The following is a 20,245-nucleotide window of genomic DNA, read 5'->3' on the forward strand; positions in this document are numbered from 1 at the left end:
ACGAATCCAGTCCCGCCGGAGGCAGATGCCACCCCGGAGACAAGATTGCCAACCGTGCCACAAGTCAGTTCAGTACCAGATCTGACTACAGTCTCGCAAGACACAACGATGTATGCCTCGATGTTTGAGCCTCTGAACAGATCTCTTGAAACATTCATCACCAAGCTCTCGAAGTCAACCGAGAGAGGAGAGAGGTCAAGAAGAACACTGAAAAAGCCGAAGTCATATAAAGACGAGTCAGACGGCTGCATTGATACTTGGATAGAAGTGATGAAGTTACACTTTGAGGAAGAAAATCTCTCCAAGAAACAAGAGTGCAGCGCGCTGACAAGCAACCTGGAGGGTACTGCATTAAATTGTGTAATGGCGAAAAGAGCCAATGAGAGAGACAGCGCTCGCAAGATATTCGACATCCTGCTGAATCGTTTCGGCTCTGGAGTACAAGGGCACCAGGCCATGGTGAAGTTCGAGAAGAGGCGTCAGAGAGATGAAGAATCAATAGATAAATTTTTGGACGACCTTGAATTGCTCAGGAGGAGAAGCAACCCGGATGAGAGAATATCCGAGCGAAACTTGGCGATTGCTTCGAAGTTTATGGATGGAGTAAGGAGTGAGGAGCTGAAGACGATGTTGGCCACTCACTTCACCCTGTCGCTTGACCAGGTACCCACGCACGACGACTTGCGTATGAAGTCACGCGAGTATTTACTCATAAAACCGAGGGCGCAAAACCGTTACAGCAATTATGGTAACTATAGCGGGACAAACACTGGTGCGAATTCCAGTTGGTACAAACCTCGCGATGACATGGACAAGAGGAGGTCGTGCGCGAATTGTGGTTCGATGGACCATCACGTTTCTGCGTGTTCTGCATACAAACAGAACATGAAGGCCATAGGCCACTTTCTTGGGGACGCCGACGCGACCGAAGAGGATCATGAGGAGTACGTCAGGGGGCTCATCATGAAATATGGTCCGAGGTGTTTCTTCTGTAATTTGGAGGGTCACTTCAAGTCGGATTGTACTCAATTTTGGGACGCAGTAGCGGACGCGAAACATCCCCGCCACGAAGAGGCGCTTTCGGGTGTCAAGGCCAGTCGAGCACGTCTGATGAACGAGGCTGAATCTCGGAGAAAGGAAACGACACCGAGCACCTTTGCGACCAAAAAGGTTAAGACATGGCCTGACGAGGTGGTAGCCTCGAACCTCGAAGCAGAGTCGTCTAGTCCACTCAAGGTGGATTACGGCCTGGCGGCAAGGACAGCGCTGCAGAATGTCAAACAGGACCTTGCCACGAAAGAAGTGGAGCAATGGGTAAGGTCGGAGCTGGAAAGCACAGATCTTCGGGAGAGTCTTAATGTCCTCGGTAAAGCGACAAAAGTAGAAGACAAAGAGGAGCCCAAGAAACAGGGACTAAAACTGAACGTTATATCTGGCAAGACTTTCGGCATGACGAAGGCGGGGACCAAAATAATGTCCATCATATCAGTCGCAGGGCACCAGGTGGTCAAGAACTTGAGTGAACCATCCGAGATTACACTAATCCACCTGGACATCTATGCCGACTACCTGAAGGAGAAGGATCCCAAACTGGACTCCAGGGCAGTGCGAGCGCTGCTCACAACGGGAGGTCCGAGGCTGATGAAAGTGGACGGACATTATATCGATGTCTATGGCCCTTACCCGATTCTGATGAATGTGGATGGCATCAATATCTACACGAAAGCTCACATAACTGATGCGAACGATCAGGTTGGCCGGATATACATTGGTCAAGAGGAGCTGAAGGTCAGACGAATCGGACACAACGCGATGCTCGAACAAGATGCGGTGCATATTGGTTGCGAGGCCGATCTGGCCGCACACGTTCTGGACGTGCAAGGCAGACAACTTTCAGTAAAGGGGCTGCTAGACACGGGAGCAGTGGTTAGTGTCATGCCAGTCAAAACTTGGACCGACATGGGTTTCGAAAGATCGGATCTCATACCGACAAACATCAGGTTGGCAGCTGCCAATCAGGGAGCGATCTATGTCGCCGGACGAACCCCGATCATCTCACTGCAGCTCGGAGGAAGACATCTTTGGATGAGCTTCCTAGTAGTAGAGAATTTGGATGAATCCGACCAGTTCATCCTAGGAAGGGATTTCGTTCGCAACTTTGACGTCACGATTGATCTCAATGACGGATTGATTAGGATCAAGGATCCTGAAAGAAAGTATGAGAAAAGACCCCTTAATAAGATCTTAATTAATCAGGCCAAGGTGCCGATTTTTCTGGATCGAAAAGTTAGATTAAAACCGAACCAAGCCGTAGTAGCGACGTTTAGGATGAGGAACTTGAATGAACTCAGCAATGACAGACAGGTGTGTCTGGTACCAAATCCAAACAGTAAAAGCTCGGCTATTTTAGGAAGAAGCTTCTCACTCACTCAGAGCGGACTGTGTGTGAGTGTGTTATTGAACACAGAAGCAACAACAGTGACAATACAGAGGGGAAAGAAACTTGGCTACGCTTTGCCTCTGAACACAGACTTTCTGAGTGTGGAGAACTTGAAGAAGTTTGATGTAACTAAATGTCCATTACATGCGAACCAAGAATGTATAATGAAAAGAGTAATTGAATTGAAATCTTCTAGGAAATTGTTTTCAATGAAGTCGGAAACAGATGATGGGCTGTCTAGTTGTTCCAACTTTCCTGAGAGGCCGACGGAAGCAGAGTTAGCAGCGAATAGGCCTGTCCTACCTGAGATAGAACATCTGAAGGGTAAAATATCTGACAAGGAACTAGATTCGCTCAGGGCGGTGCTAGATCGGAACGCAGACGTTTTTTCAAAGCATAAGGCCGATATAGGTTGTTGCAATTTTGTAGAGCACGAGATTGAGATAGAAGAGGGCTCGGTACCTCATAGGGAAGGGGCGAGAAGAATGACCCCAAACAAGTCAGAAGCGTGTAGGAAGGAAATTGAAATGTTAATGGAGTACGACATGATTGAGCCTTCGAAGTCCCCATGGGCTTGTGGCGTGGTCATGGCGAAAAAGAAAGGGGGACAACTCAGATTTTGTTGTGATTTCCGTTATCTGAACGCAGTGACTATAAAGGACGCATACCCGATTCCCCGCATCGATGAGAGCCTATCCAAGCTGGGAGACGCTAAGTTCTTCACGACGTTGGATTTGGGCTCCGCATTCTGGCAAGTGCCACTCAGAAAGCAAGATCGAGAGAAAACAGGTTTCGCGTGTGAGCTGGGACTGTTCCAGTGGAAGAGGATGTCATTCGGATTGTGCAACGCGACGGCCACATTCCAGCGACTGATGGCCCAGGCACTCACGAGCGTCACTAAGAAATACGGGAATCTCATTATGTGTTATGTCGATGATGTCGTGATTGCAACACCAACCTTAGAAGACCACATAGAAAGGTTGGAGGAGGTGTTTTCTTGCATGAAGCAGGCGGGTCTGAAATGCAAACCCTCTAAGTGTGAAATCCTCAGGGATTCCATAAAGTATCTGGGCCGCCTGGTTGACAAACATGGAGTGAGACCAGATCCCGAAGCGGTTGAAGCAGTGCTGACCTGGAAGGCACCTAAGACAGATACACAGCTGATGAGTTTTCTGGGATTCGCAAATTGTTATCGAGAGTTCATCAAGGGGTATGCTGACAAGATATACCCCATGCAGAGGCTGATGAGAAACAAGGGCAAAAAGTTCACCTGGACTGATGAGGCACAAGTTTCATTTGAAAACATCAAACGTGAACTTTGCGAGGCACCGGTCCTCGGCATGCCAACAGAGAAGGGGATGTTCGTGCTGGACACGGATGCATCAGTGGTTGCGATATCGGGCATACTTCACCAGGAGCAGGAGTGGAACGGGAGAACGGTTCTTCGTCCGATAGCCTACGGGAGTAAAGTCCTGAGTGATACTGAAATGAAGTACGGCGCACCAAAAGCGGAGATGTTTGCGGTGATCACTTTCGTGGAAAAATACAGGGCCTACTTGGGGAGTGCTCCCTTCAAGTTACGTGTGGATAATCGTGCCCTTGCCTGGCTGAAAACCTATTCGATGGACCAAAGCTATATTGGTCGTTGGATTGTGCGCCTGGATGGATACCACATGATCATAGAGCACCGTACCCGTGACAAGCACCAGAACGCAGATAGCCTCAGTAAAAAGACAGAATTTTATGAGCGCCTCGAGGAGAAGCAGGCTAACCAATCAGAGATCAAAGACGGGTTTTCCTTTCTGGACAAAGAAACCTACGATAAGCTGCCACTTACTAGGTGGTTAGACAAATCAGGACATCCTATACCTGGACACCCTGACCTTCCAGTGGAGACGGCCGCGGAGATAAAGCTTTTAGCCAGAGGCGAACCCGTTCCGTTGGACCTGCTAGTCCGATCCAGCTTGGTACAGCAAGAACTGACCAGGCTGGGTATAAACAGCATCGCTTTATTGAATAAGACGGTGAACGTGGCGCCGGACGTCATGGGAAAATTCCGTGACTTGTTGGATAGGGAAGTGAATAGGCATGATCGTGAATGGATGGAGACCATGCAGAGGTTGACTGTCACCGAGAGAACAGAGAAGAGGCCAGTGTCCATTCGCAGCCGAAGCGTTGAACGGGATTGCAGGTCGATCGTCAACCAGCTGGTGACCTCGATGCCGAAAGAAGTATTGTTGTGAACTTCGTTCACTGAATATGGAACATCGAATCAAAACCAAGCTACTGAGGAAGTCAGGATCAGGTCGAAATCTAGCTTCACGAGGAGAGTGCACTTCACGGATGCAAAAGAGGAATACGAGCCAAGCCCAGATTGTTCGTCCATGGACGAGACAATGTCCGGGGAGTCTGACACCTTCGAGCCAGTCAAGGACGTCTCCTCTGATGAGTCAGACACCTTTGAGCCCGTGCAGGACGACTTGTCCGGGGAGAGGTTGACTAGACCACCTAGGGGCAGAATTTTGTCCGGGGAGTCGGGTTCAAAGCGACCGATAGACAGAGTTTTGTCCGGGGAGTCAAGAAACATCTCAGGCAACTTGGAATATGATGTTGAGGAATCAGTCGACTCAAGTGTTGACTCGAGACCCCAGTCCTGGGACAACACGTCTGAAACAGCTTCCAACTCCGATATGTCAGAGATCGCAATCCACTCCTTATTGGTAGACTGGAAGCAGCGTGGGCTGGACCGAGAAACACATCAGGATCCAGACAGGGACAGATACACCTCAGATGAAGAGGGCACTGTGGTAGATAATGCCGCAGACGAGCTCGAACTGATAGCAGTTTCGAAACGCCCAACCAGATTGCTGCCCCATGGTACGGTCGTCCGTACCAATCTGGAACCATCTGTGCAAGAAGCGACGCCTTTGAAAAAGATATGGTGTGTCAAGTTGATGGACGATGCTCATGCTCCGGAGATAATGAGTGGGCAGATGAACGTGGTGAAGACGTATTTGAAAGCCAGGTACAGGCTGTCGGATCTCCTAAGGGCTCAACGAAATGATAGAATGACGAGCAGTCTGAAGAGATGGATTGAGAATGGAGCACCTGACAAGGGAGACTTGGAAGAAGACAGCTACAAAATCCTGAAGCAATTCTACCTGAAGCGAAACGACTTGTTGTACCTGAATAAGGACGGAATCGTTGCCTGCAAGCGAAAAGAGGAGGACAAGGTCCTCTATAAATACAATTCAATAGTGTTACCGCAGTTGTACCAGACCGAATTGGTCTTTCGCTCACATGATCAGATGGGCCATCAAGGCGTGGACAAAGTGTATAACAGGATACAAAAACGATTCGAATGGCTGGGATTGAAGAAGGCTTGTGAGAAATGGATAGCCGCATGCCTGTCTTGTCAACAGGCAAAGGATCCCAGGAAACTAAGGTTCCCCCTACAGTCAATAGAATCGGCAGGTTTCAACGAAGTGGTGCAAATTGATCATCAGAAAATCTGCATGACAGCAACGGGCTATAATCAGGTGCTGGTAATGATCGACCATTTTACGAAGTATGCGGAGGCAGCACCCTGCATGACAGCATCGGCAGAAGAAACGTGCGATCATTTGATAAACGTGTGGATAGCAAGGCATGGCTGCCCCATCACGTTCCAATCGGACAATGGCAAAGCATTCGTAGGTGATCTCACGAAAGAGTTAATGAAAAGGTCGCAGGTAGCGCAGGCCCACTCGACCACTTATCACCCGCAAACGAATGGCCTAGTCGAGAGGCAGAATCGCACACTGGTATCCATGTTGAGAGTCTACTGCTCACGCTATATGGATGACTGGGACAAGCACTTGCCGCAAGTGATGGGTGCTTACAACAGCACGGAGCATTCCACTACGGGAATAAGCCCGCATTTGATGCTGACGGGTCACGAAAAAGCACTCCCATTAACGTTCTTCTACCCTGAATATGAAGGGAAGAGGACAGCACCGCAAACGTACGTGCGGGACGTTATTAGAAGACAGCAGGACCTTAATGACTTATGCAGGAGGAATACGCAACAGGCGCAAATTAGACAAAAAAGGAGGTTTGATAAAAGAACAGCCGATGCAAAAGCCTCTCAGTTGGCGATTACGTCTGGGTGTTCCAGGAAGTGGTTCCACCAAAAGGAACCAAGAAACTATTAAAGAAATGGCGTGGTCCATTTCAGATAACAGAGGTGCATCAAGGAGGTCGTTTTTATCGGCTGAGCACAGGAAGAGCGGCTCATTACGAGAATATCAAACCACACAACGCCTCGTCCGAGGATTGGTGCATTCCAGCGGACATGCAAGAGGGAGACTATTTAATAGTGGATCCTGCTTGTGAAGTGAATGAAAGGGGTACTCGCGACAAGAACGACGGGAATGAGGTGGTGGACGATTGTGATCTACCACTGGATCTCGAGTTGACTGAGCGAGTAGAGGTGGACGATGAAACTCTACCCTATGCCGAAGAAGACTGGGATTGCCCGGAACAAACCGAAATTGACAAAGGAATACAGTCTGACTTTCCGCTCACTATGGAGACACGCCAAAGTAAGAGAGGAAAAAACCAGAAGAAATACAATCCGTATGGCGAGGACTTCGTTGTAGACCAGATAGTAGTGAGTGATGTCATAGACTCGCTGGTGGGGCTGGACGAGGTAGCGATGCTAGAAGAAATCGACCTTGTGAACGATATGGATCAAGATTGGATCGACGATCGATCAGAACCGGAAGTGGAGTTCGAACCAGAAGCGGAACAGACTCATGAGCAAGAACTAACAAACTTGCGCGTGCTCGAATGGCTCCATGATCTGCCGACAGATCCAAAAGAGACGATCCTGACGATTCAGGACGTCGATAGAGACGGCGTCAAATACTTCAGTCATGATAATACCGAGTCCAACTGGGTCGCCCCAGATGGTCCTCTACGTGTTCCACAATCCAACCTCGGTCTCCTAGACTTTGGGCGATCGACGGGGACGTCGATGGATATTTTTGTCCGGGGAGTGGGGGTAGGACTCACCCACACCGAAAATCTCATAATAAAAAAATTGAAATCGGCAAGGGAAACCGGAGAACTAGAGACAGAGGGCGAGAATGCTAAGAAACCACCTTTTGGACGAATCTTTGAATCGTATTTTGATCTCCCGAACCAATATTCGAACAATATCGTTATAACGGACAGCGATTTCATACTCACGGAACGCACGTGCGCCATAGCGATAACTGCGGACGTAAGCTTCAAAACAGCACTAGCGGCCGACTTTAAAAGAGAGTACAAGAATATCGAGTTTTTGTGGAAACAGAGGCCGGGTGTAGGAGGAATGATAGCGTTGCCCACTGTTGCATCACAGATACCAGGGAAATATTTGTGTTTTTTGGTTACGAAAGCTACTGATAGGCAACACGTGAATCTCGAGAGCTTGGTATTGGCCTTGACTCGACTTAGGGATTTCCTGGTTGAGAGAGGTGTGACCTCTCTCTCGTTGCCAGTTTATGATCCCAATAGAGGGAAGCTACACCCGAGAGAGTTGTACGCTCTTGTGCATGTGATATTTTCAGAGACTGACATAGAGGTTTACTTACATAAAAAATACTATCTGAGCATATGCTAAGAATTGCGCTCGGCGATAAGTGGTTTTTATTAAGTTGCTCGATAAGAATTAGAGTCAAGTTTTAGGTTAGGTTTTAGGTACAGTATTAGGGATTAGGTTTTTATATGATAGTATAGGTGTGTGATGTTTATGTGTTTATGTTATGTTATTGTTATGATATGTTTTATGTTTGTGTCATCAAGGTGACAGCGCTTATTCGTGCTACTCTGACAAAGATAAAGGTGGACGATCCACCTTGGTGCTAAATTTTAAATCAGAATTGTGAAGAGAATTTCAATGGAGAGTTTTAAAGAATTGATTGATGTTGCATCCAAAAATGATGGTTCTAAGTCGCGACCTGTTTTTTAGATCTTGATTGATCGAAAATTGTTTACTGAACACTGAATCAGAGGAGACAGAAAGAAATTACACGACACGACAACAAGAATCAACACGAAAAGAAATGGGTGACACGAACGAACTCATGGAATTCCTCTCAGCGTGTCTAGGAGCGACTCTAGACGAGATCTATCAGCGGCTGATCGATTGTGATTTTACACGAGAAGACCCGGGGTTGGCGATGTTTGTGGTCGCACTCCTCAATGCACTGGGAAGAGAGGGTCGAGGGAATCGCCCTACAGAAGTCATGTTGATGTTGGCCTTCGGTGAGTCCGGGACCGCCGAGAGAGGCCGAAACCGATTGATGAGATGGAGGCGCGGAGAGATGTCTGGCCACGACCTGGCTCGTGAGCCAGGACTAGGTGAGCAAAGGGACCACCGGCTAGGTGAGATGCCCTTGCCCATCCAACCTGCGCAGCCACTCATTGGAGCGAAGAGACAACGTGATGGGCCAGGCCCGTCACACTCTGTCGACTCTCCAACAGCTGCTCCTCCCCTAAAGAGAGTGAGAGTGAGCGAGATAGAGATCCAGACGTCGGAGACGATTGAGACACTGGAGAAGAAGGAGAGAGATCAGAGTGAGCTGTGTGCCAAACTTCAGGAGTACAGGGCCATAGCTCGGGAGAGAGACGAATGGAAAAAGAAATTTGAAGATCTGCAGGTGGCCTACAAGGAGGATGAGATAAAGCACCTGAAGGAGCTGTATATGGCGAAGGTGAGCCAAGCGTCACCGGAAATTCTGGCGAGCATGAGAGCCTCGGAGGGATCTAACGACACACGCCCCAGGACAACAGCGCAGGAGCTGTGCGCATCGAGAGGACCTGAGGTTCTGGATTTGCGTGCATCAAGGGGGCCCGAGGCTCCTCAGCAGACACGACCGTCTGCTTCGAGTCAGAGGTTTACGATACCAGACCCTTCTGACACCTATCTAGCTCCTCAATTTCATGAATCATTTAACCAAGTGGCCAGAGCCGCGATGGATGAGATCAACAGAGGCACTGAGCGGACACTGGTTAGGATCGTTCCTTCCCAACGTCGTGATCATTCATCAAATAGCTCGGAGCGAACAACCCGCACGATAGCGTGTTCTGCGCCTGGTGGAGTCTTTGAGAAGTCTCGCGTGGTAGACATCAGAAAGAATCTGATGGCACGTCATCAGTTCACGCAAGTGCCAGCCGAGCATCCTCGAGCCTGCCTGAATGACATGAGCTGGAACCCCGCCACGAACGACCAGGTAATTCCCCCAGGGAGTCGCCATTTGATCATTGGAGACAGTTTGGTGAGAGATCTGAATGAGATCTTCGTCTATGGTCAGACTACCATTCTGTCCTTTGGAGGAGCCTCAGTGGCTCAGGTCATCAAAATGATGGAGTTCCAGAGCGAGGATCATTTGGATACATTAATAATAATGCTGGGGACCAATGACGTCTCGAGAGCCCCCGTGACTCCGGAGAACAAGTGGGAACCTCTATTGGTGTGTCTCTTGAACGAATTGAAAGAAAAGTACAGACCCAAACTCGTGATCCTGTGCACGATACCACCAAATCCTTTGGTGGGCACCATAGCTGCAGATTTCATGAATGGCAACGTGACGCGGTGGAATGAAATGACCCGCAGTCTGGTGAGAAACAACCCTGGCGAGTTGCGACTCCTGGATCTCGAAAATATGCTGCGCATGACTGACCACATCGCGCTCACTAAAGATGAAGTGCACTTCAATACCCAACGAGGGAGGCATTGGATTAATGATGTGTTTCAGACGCAATTGAGGGAAGCGGAGCAAGAGTCGAGGGCGACCGGTTCTTTGGCTCGGACCAATTCGACCGGAGGGAGTAGAATAAGGGCAACCGTGCCCGAATCCCTCGCCAACCGTCTAGGGCCCTTGGCAACGGAGACGGTTGGAGCCGCAACCGTCGCTCCGAGCTCGAACGTGAGAGACAGGCTAGGGACTGCTCCTCCTCCCAGGCCGCAATCGATTGGAAGCCGACTCGGCAGATCGGTGGAGCAGAACAACAGGAATAACTCCCAGACCGCGTCTAGGAGGAACGATTCGCCTGCCACGACAAATCCTGCTTCGACAGCAGGACCGTCTACAAGTACCGTGCCAGCGGAGGGAATCGAATCAGGCAGCAGGCTGCTTTGAAATAGATCAGATCCTAGTCATTGGGGTCAGTATAAGACGGACATGTCGGCGAAGTTGAATATGAATACCTTGACGTGTCGGGAGGATGCGATGAGAATGACTGGCGGTGAAAGTCCCACAGTGTCGCGACTTTATCGGATACCGGGTGTGGATTGGCTGCTAGCAGAGCAGGAGAAATTCAGCTCCTCGACCTCACTCCGACATGTAGACCTGGATGGATTACCTCATGACAATACCTTTGGACCTTTAAACACCCGATCGGTCACCGACGTTCGAGATAGGACCCGGGAAAGGACACCACCTGTGCGCAAGGGCAAGTTCCAGACGGAGAACAAGCCCAATAACAAACATCACAAGATGTACAGACAATTCGCTAAACCACCCGGTCAGATGCCGGGCGAGTATTCGAGGGATTACCCCCGAACTACAACAGTGGTTGGAGACGATAAGAGATACGGGAACCTGAAGGCCCCAATAGGCGATGGCCTTTTTGCAGCTTATGACCCCTTGGACATGAAGGCTGCCAAATATCTGGTTGTGGCAGGCTCCGATTATCTCTACACGCCCCGTTCTCTATTCTGGCCCGATGTGATTTTCTTAACGGCGCCTAAACTGGACTGGGGACAGGCGATAGGCATGATGATAAGTGTACGGAGAGTGGTCAGCATGGAGCCGCAAGTAATAGTGGTTGCAGGCTCAAATGATCATCTACAAAGCAGAGGCTTATTGTCACGTCTGACGGATGGATCGATCCCGAGTAACGAAGTTATAGGGGAGGCGATAATGACACTGCTCTCGGCGATGGCCGAGGTAGAGGCAGCAGAAAGACAACGTTTCACCATGATTGTGGTGAAGGTGATCTTCGTATTGTCACCAGGCTACGCTGCGTTGCCTGAACCCCTTCAATTTGTGTACACAATGGTCACGACGATAGCAGAGGGGATATTTAACGTGATAATTCCTGCCCCAAACAGAGTGTGGACCCGGACAATTACTATCCGTCCCGATCTGAGCTTCCCGCCGTTTGGGCTGACATTTCGAATGCCATACAGGGGCTCAGAGATTGTAGCACAACTCGATTGGTGCTAGATGAAGTTCTGGGGTTGGAGCTGTCCAACTTCGCAAGATTACTGAAGCTAAGACCAGGGGTAGGTGACGATCATCTGTTAGTACAACAGGTGGCTGATGATCTCTGGTTCAGACAGATGGATCATGCAGAGAATGAGCAGGGAAGGATGATCAGAAAGAATATGACGTCAGCAGAGGAGGACCTCATGGCAATGGCTTTGCGTACGAACCCACACAACAACATATGGTTGTATCTGTCACCGAGGCTGTGCACCTTGGGTGAGGACGCGTTTGAGCATGCGCCGGCAATAATTAAAGAGATACACGCGTATCTGAAGAATCTACTTAATGCCCGGGAGTTGGCTGGAGGCAAGATGTTGAAACTGATGCAAGACGTAAACACGATGTCGCTGGACAAGTTCCAAGCTGACGTGCTGGCCACGAAGGCACAGTATGAACGATCAGATGCTATCTTGGGTGGAATGGGAGTGGGATGGACGCCATCTTTCCTATCGACGTGCTATCCGAAGGCATCTAGGAACCTGATCGCGAGCTTCGTCAAAGACATCAGGAAGTTGTCGATTGGCCTGGTGCTAGCCTTATACGTGACATTTGGTCATGAAAACTTTGTGAAAGGACCGGCAAACCTCTTTACCCAAGCGTTGGCAGATTTGAGATTGGACGGACTCTTGACTCTGATTGCCATGACCTATGGTCGACTGGGAGATTTGCTTGTGCTATTACGTTACCCTGAACAACTACAAGGACCCAGTCGTGAGTTCAATGCACAGTTGAAACCGCCTCGCTCAAGAAGATGAAAGACTGGAGGACTCTCCTGCTTCAATACCTCTTGCAACAGAACAGAAGCGTCACAGGAGAGGACAAGGTGGCGACGAACGCAGGCGAATGTAAGCAGTATTGTGGCATGCCCTTACTAACAGACTTAGCTGTCATGATGCGGATTGATCCGTTGGCTCTGGTCCACGGACTGAGGGAATTCGTCACAGTGGTGTATGGACCGGTGATGTCTTTTGCGTTCCCGGATGTGCAAGTTAAAGCGTACAGGAATTCAGTGTTGTACGTCAACCTGGTCTCAGTAGTGGATTGTTCCGTGCTGAATTGGGTAGAACAGAGTGAACTGAGGAAGCTGGCTAGCGACGATAGGCTGTTCGGAAGAATAGCAGAGCCAGGCTGGGTGTTGATGGACTTCAACAACCACTTCAAATGCAGAATGGGCCGTGAGGATCTGTCCCACATCCAGTTTAACCCAAAACTCTGGAATTTGAGACCAGTGGCGAAGGATACAGGAGAGGCTGTGGGAGTACCTCAATTGCCGGGAGCCTATGCCCATGCGAAAGAGAATCAACAAACATGGCTTCCTGGGTCCAGGCCGCTGCCGGACCAATGCCATCGATATCCACCGATAAGGAGGATGTTGTTGGGAGTCACATCTCCCATCACTGCCCCTCGTATCGGAGCAGCTCGTGACGCAGAGAAGAGAATGCTGAAGTGGAGTGGAGGGATGGAGCCGCGCTTCATCAGCTGGAACGTTGCTGCCGCGCATACGTTCGACTTCTCATTCCCCGATGCCTGGAGCAGCAAAAAAAAAAAGATCAAAGCACTACCCTCCAGGAGACCAGAGGTCTCGGCTGAAACGTGGAACGAAGTATATTCTCCCGCGGATGACTTATCGAGACTGAAGTGGTCAGTAGAAGCGAAAGTGGTGATGCTGGAGGTGGCAAGGGAGAGCAGAGGAGGCTCATATATAACGATAGAGGACCTGGCCCCACATGGCGAGGAGTTGGTAGAGTTCCTGGTCGATGATGAATTGTTTTATCATGCAGGAGACATGGCCGTACCGGCTCGGCCGGATTCGGGCACAGACGCGCGACAAGGACCCTCGGGACCTAGGCCGAAACCTGATGCGGACGACGATGAATTGATGGATCAGGACGATAACGATGACGGGACCGGAAGTAAGACGGAGGAACCGGGAGAGACCGATCTAGGAGCGTTGGAAAGGGACTTGCTAGAATACCGGTTCAGTGAAGACGACGATGGGGAAGTCGATGGGAGTTTATTGTTGATGGCACCATCGTCCTTCATGTCTCCTACAAAAGAGGCGTCGGCCGATCTATCTCCGATAGACCCAATAATGCAGGCTAGAGAGTGCCGAAGCAGGGATCCGCAGAAACTGCTTTATGAATCACCAAGGAGGAGGAAAATCGAAGAGTCAATGAAGATATCGTTCCTCAGCACATTACCAGAAGAAGAATGGGAAAGATATCAAATGGAGTTGGAAGGCAAGACAGGAGCAATCTGGAGCCGAGTAAACTTCATGGAGAAATCTTGGGACGTGATAAGGCGATATGGGACGCAGTCCATAATGAAGGTGGGATTGAACCAACCCATCATGCGTGAGGTCCTAGAAAAAATAGTGAGCTCCATGGAGTCGGATGTTCTGACAGAGTCAGTAACAGAAGACAGTGCCGATGATCAGCATGTTGCAAAGAAATTACCTGTCAGACGAGCCAGGAAAGGGCTGAAGCGACTAAAAGGGAAAACAGGAAGTCGAGCCATGAACCCGAGAGTGGTGAAGTCAAGAGCCAGGGCAGTGGTGACCTCTTTAACGAGCGCAGGTCGTTCAGGCGAGAGCGGGCAGGGAGATAGTACAACGCTGACAGGGGGAGAAAAAGAGAATCTGATACCCCCTATGCTCTTGGCAGGTCTGACCGTAACCGCCACAAGGTCAAAGAAGACGGCGCGAACCCTGGCAGACACTAAGTTAGAAATGGAAGTAATCAGTCAATGTGGATCTGGAGGACTTGAAGATTATAGGCCCTCGCGAATCAACATGGCCAAGTTGAAACTGGAAGGACAACTCGACGTGGTCGAGTACAGTCGAATAACTGTGCCGGAATCGGTCCACATGGGAGATCCGGCAGGGGGTTATGTGGAGATGTTGAAAGCGAGGAACTCCGCGAGAGGGCACCTGATGGCTTGGAGCGAGAAGAGAGCCATGCAAGAATACTTGAAGGGGCTTACGGAGAACTCTAACTTCAATCGAAGAGAGTATGGCACAGTAATGTCATCAGAAGCGAACGAAATTGGATTGGAAAAACTGCTAAAAATTTCTTGGAGGGCGGCCCTCCAGAAATACTTCGATGAGACGATGAATGCACCTGCTACTGTGGCAGCATACCTGGCTCATCCTTGCGTGAGAACTGATCTGCAAGTACGACTGGCTTGGTGCTTGATGGGCATCAAAAAGGCGGAGTATGAAGCCAGTAATGACTCGAAATCACGAGAACAGGAGCTAGAGTTAATGGAAGCTCTACGAGCATTGATTTCGAAAGACGATTCAGCGATAGCATGGGCTAAGCGTAAGGATGCCCTTTGCTTTGTCAGGTTCGTGGTGGATCGCATCCCCACTCCTGTGTTGGGAGAATGTATAAAGATCATTCGGCAAAAGGGAGTTGATTGCGAAAGGAACTTCCTTAGGGCACTCCTAGAGCTATATCAGGACATGCCATTGACCGTGCCAAGCAAGGAGTCGAATGATATGGAAAGCTATCGCAAGTTGGAAGAGGTTAGAAGATACTCCAACAAAGAATTGAGAGTGAGCAGAGACTTGATTGAAGCGGCCAGAGGACAAAAGGAGTTTGCAACACTAGGGAAACTGAAGTCGTTCCAATATGTGTCTGGCATACCGGGGATGGCGTATAATCCCTTCGTGAACGAAGAAGCCAGGGAAGCATACTTCGACTATGAGCAAGTCACAGTGCTCAACTTCTGGGTTGAACGAATTAAGGAAATCGGAATGCTGATGGTGGAACAACCCAAGCTGGGATTTATTTTGGAAGAACGAGTGGTCGAACCCTCGATTCCCGAGCTAAAAGGGCAAGTGAGTTTTGATTGTGGTTCTTGGGACGGTCCCTTGAAAACTAGTCTAGTAGTGATGTGGGAACTCATGAAGCCTTCCTGGTGTCCCCATCCTAACGCAGGCTTAATCTGGGACATGACCGCGGATATCATGTTAGAACGGGATGATGATGCGAGTTTACATGATCTGGCCATGATACATCACCTGCTGGCCATGAGATTGACGAAGAGGAAGAGCAACCCGTCCACGGAGCTGTCCGAGGAAGGTACACCGAGTAATTGGTTGAAGCAAGGCACATGCTTGGCTCAACACAGTGGGATGGAAGGACATGTTTGTAACCTGGGACACTGCCTGATTACGCTAAGCGAGCAGCATCGACAACTGGCACGATTATATGGAAGATTGAGCATGTCAGATAAGAGTGCCATGGAGTTGGTCGCGGACTGCCATGGGGTGACGGACGTAAACCTGATCACAGCCTTGGGATTTTGTAGCATGACGAGTTCGATAGAATCGCTCGAGCGCTTGGAGCGTGCCCATGAGCTAGTGACGTCCCTCAGCGTGGAAATATTCCCTGGAGCATTACAGACAGAGCAAAAGATTGGAGGCTGGTGAGAAGCCCTAGAGAATGAAATGAATCTGAAGGATAGTGAGGCCTATCACAGACCTACTGGTTCAAAATATATGGTGGGTTCAAGCTCCGCGCCATATTGTAATAGCAAGTATCCAACGCACATGGTAGTGATGGATGCGAGGACGCAACAAGTGTTGGTTGACCAACTTTTCTCTGTGCCAAAGTGCGTGAGGTTGGCCAGAATGTCAGAGAGGTCATATGATTTGTTGGCAAAGATCTTTCGGGCAGTCCCGAAGAGATCCGAAGGCGAGTTGCAAGACGTTGTGGGTGAAGAGTTCATGAGACTGAATGAAGGCAACGTGAGTGAGTTCCAGAAGCGGAAAGCGAGTGGAGCGTTACCCACTGAATTCCCCGCCATAGAAGAGAAAGACGATTTACATAGAATCCTGATGGAAGTGGAACCGTTGCTGGGAGCCTCGGGGTATCGGACCCGAAGGAACATAGTGAGAACCCATGGGGAGTATCCTTGCCACTGCTTGGCGCAGACGTTGTGGTACCCCAAACGCGGGAGTCTGATCCTAGTATGGGACGTGGAGGAATTGTACTCCACGGGGTTGCCCGATCAGAATCAACAAGTGTCAATCGTGGTGGTTAGCGCCATGCTAGCAGTGAGATGGTTGGAGGCTAACGCGGACACAAGTCAGCAGGAGACGGCCGTGCCGACTCCTGAGCAGTTGATCAACGCAAAGATGAGTCATGAATTGGATCTTTTCAGAACCACCTGCAAGGTTCTGAGGATACCTAAAGCCATTGAAAGAATATGGTCAAGGCAAAGATTGATTCCTTGGTTCCGTGCAGTGATGACATCTTGGATGTACGAACGCGCGAAGCGTCACATGTCAAGGAACACGGAAGCCTATCAATCTTTCCAGCTAGATATAGGACCAGGAGCCTATAAACGAGCATTCTTGACGCACAGAAACGCGGTCACCACAGCGGTGAAGCGGGTAGCTGGAACGCCTTGTGTTACTGAAGAGGAGAAGAAAGAGGTCTTAAGAGCTGACCTAGAACGAAACGTGAGCCTATGTCTTCACAACAGCTTTTGCAGGAACCGGGAGCAGAAGGTGAATGTGGACTTGCTACCTTGTTGCAAACCGAGGCTGCTGGAACAGGAGGGTTGGGGCACGGCCCGCAACTCTCTGGACATGTTAGAGAAAGTCCTGGAAGACAGTGACGCTGAACATCAGGATGGAGAAATGATGGAGTGAAGATGACCAAAGAAGAGAAGAGAAGGAGAGAAAAACTTGATTGTATTTGTGTGCTAAAACTTAAGCCAATCAACCAAGTTTTGATTATTGAACTTGTGAAACTTTTTGTTTTGATCTAGTTTGGTCAGACCAAACTTTTAAAATGTTGCAATTGTTAAAATTGTTGAAATTATTGATTTTAGTTACTACTATCTATGTATGTATATAAGGAACATAGGTGAGTATATTTACCTATTTATTCACGACTGAAGTTTTTAACCTGTGTAAGACACAAATTCACTGTGTGGCGACATGGTAAGTTTGAGTAAACTCGCTCGGGAAGGGTGGGTAACTCAATAACTTTCCTAGCCACAGAGTTTCCTAGTTTTAATATGGAAAGGACCGCATAAATGACTGATTATACTTGGTGAGTAGTGTTAAGTTAATTTTAACGGGTGCGTGGCCGTGCCACGTCCCACTTTTTAATCAGAGGCGAAAAGAAGTTTTATGGCGAGATGACGTAAGTAGTCAGAAAAGAAATTTTATCTAGGACACTCCTCATGGTGCAAATTTTGTGAAAATGTTGAAAGGCAGTGAGATGTAGTACGATGCCATTTGTGAACACGTAGTGAGTTGAGGTGGAGTAGATAAATTTCATTTTCTTATGCGATTTGTAAGATTGATTACAGAAAACTGGATAACTACTTGACGATAACCCGGTGTTATGCGATCAATAGGGACATTGATGGAGACTTGTCCGGGGAGTATGTGCCATTCTGCCAGATGACACAGCACAACCTTCCGGCGACATAAAAAAGAGTGACTAAAGGCCTTATGAACAAAAAAGTGTTGCGACGGAGGGTCAGAATGTTCTAGAACTTTTATTTTTAAAATTTCGATTGGAAGAAGAACATTTCTGAGAAATAGAAAAAAGACGGCCATTTTGAATAAAAAAGACGAAAATCAGAACCACGATAGAGATTGTGAAGAACAGTCGTGCAAGAAAATTACGAAGCCTCTTATCGTGGCAAAAACACACGATAAGGACCTTAGCGACAGATATTTGTGGAGACGGAGGCTTCAGTGGGGGGAAGAGAAATACCACGGAACCCTCCCGGGACACGAAATATAGGAGATAAGAGTGTTATCTCAAGAAAATCACGGGAGCGGAGGCTTGGTCCCCCAGAGACTGTTATATGTGAAGGGACTGTGAAAACTGACTATAACAGCTGCTGTAATGTCCTAGATCTTAATTAAGCACCGATATTATTTGATATTTCAGGACATGAGTAGATAGAAAAAGGGAAAGGGTCAATCCATCTCCAATGGATTTAATATAAAACTGTCACACAAAAACATAATAAAATAGGTTGTTCGAGCCGTGTTTTTAATGACAATCACGTAGTCTGAGGATCCGAGACTCAGCTATGTGGTTGTGTTCGCATGCAAACGAAAGCTGATCAAAAGTCGTTTGACTGATGGCCTAAAAATGGTAACTTTTTACTTTGCCCTAAACAGACCAGAAAATCAACTGGCAAGGTCGAGACGGTGAAAAACGAGTAGGATTAAGGTAACTGACGCCTGCCAGTCGTTAATAGGTACTTTTTCTACGCTCCGTCGCTGTGTGATATTTGGGCGAATGTTACATACAGACCCGGAAAATTCCATAGTCTAAATTAGATCATCTAGGGATGAAAAAATTAGTAAATAATACAAAAAATTCTGGTATTTGTTGATGGCTAATCTTAATTAGACGTTTCAACCGTAATAAACTTTCACAAAGTTTCATTGGTTCGAATTCGCGAATACTTCGATGACTATAATTCAAATTAAAATATTTAATGCGCGATATAGTTCGTTTTAAAAAAGCGTAAGCGTCAAATCTTTCAAAATGAGCTGAGGCAATTTGCTCTCATAATTGAGTTACCACACGCAAAATATATAACTTGGTACTTGACATAGCTTGTAGGGGGAGGGGGGGGGGGGGGTGGGGTGGAAGGAATTCAAAAAACCGAAACGAAAACCGATACGATTTGAAAAAATACGAAAACCGATACAAAAACCGACAGCAAAAATTACGAAAACCGATACGATTTGCTCGTCAGCTAGGCAGTATAATTGTTGTTATACGTAATTAGTGATTTTACCTGAATTTAAAAGCCCGGATGAACTGACCAATTTTATTTGAGCAATTCTTTGGATTGCGTTGCTCTACAGATTGAGTTTGAGCTTTGGATCAAAATAAAATTGACAAAAGTCAGGAGAAATGCAATTAATGTAGCAAAAAATGGAGTTATCGTTGTGATTAGGCGCCAAGAAAATCTTTGACTGATGGAATTATTGAACGGAATAAAACGCTAGCCATTTCACGAAAGCAGTATTGAAAATTAGTTAGCTCGACAAAGACCTTCAAAGTTGCCTTTTTTTCGAGAGTGAAAAGTAATTTACATAAAACTCCCGAGTTTTTCTGTGCCAAATAGATAAACAGAAATAGTGGCAGAAAAATCAAAGAGTACAAAAAATCAAATCAGGGCGAAGCTGTGATACCCCACCGAGTTCGGTCGATTAAGTCTGACCATCAAAAAAGCTCATTTGTGATTGAAGATGATAACATCAACATTAGGCTTACTCAACTCTTCCGATGTTCAAACGTAGAATAAGAAGCGTAAAATCCATTTATTGTACACTGATTTACACTGATTAAACATATTTGTATGTGAGTTTTTGATTCGAAAACTACAAAAGTAATGTTTGGTTCTTTGCAAAGGTTTATCCTGAAAGTATGGCTAATTTGGATGTCATTAAAACAAGCAAACTGTGTATTTTTTGGTTTTTTTTGCTCCGAACATTCTCGAAGACTAAAAG

The 20,245-nt window shown here is 47.9% G+C and overlaps 1 protein-coding gene across 1 annotated transcript in view; it reads right to left on the reverse strand.

Moving 5' to 3' along the window:
• The window catches only part of LOC134839103 (uncharacterized), a 55,641-nt gene extending 35,946 nt beyond the window's left edge, over positions 1–19,695 (reverse strand). The window contains exon 1 of the mRNA XM_063854536.1: positions 19,528–19,695. The gene's annotated coding sequence lies outside the window, so the exon portion shown is untranslated. The remainder of the gene's footprint in view (positions 1–19,527) is intronic.
• Positions 19,696–20,245: the final 550 nt, after the last annotated feature.

Source organism: Symsagittifera roscoffensis, chromosome 2 (genome assembly GCF_963678635.1).
Source record: "Symsagittifera roscoffensis chromosome 2, txSymRosc1.1, whole genome shotgun sequence".
In the NCBI taxonomy this organism is placed as follows: Eukaryota; Metazoa; Xenacoelomorpha; order Acoela; family Convolutidae; genus Symsagittifera; species Symsagittifera roscoffensis.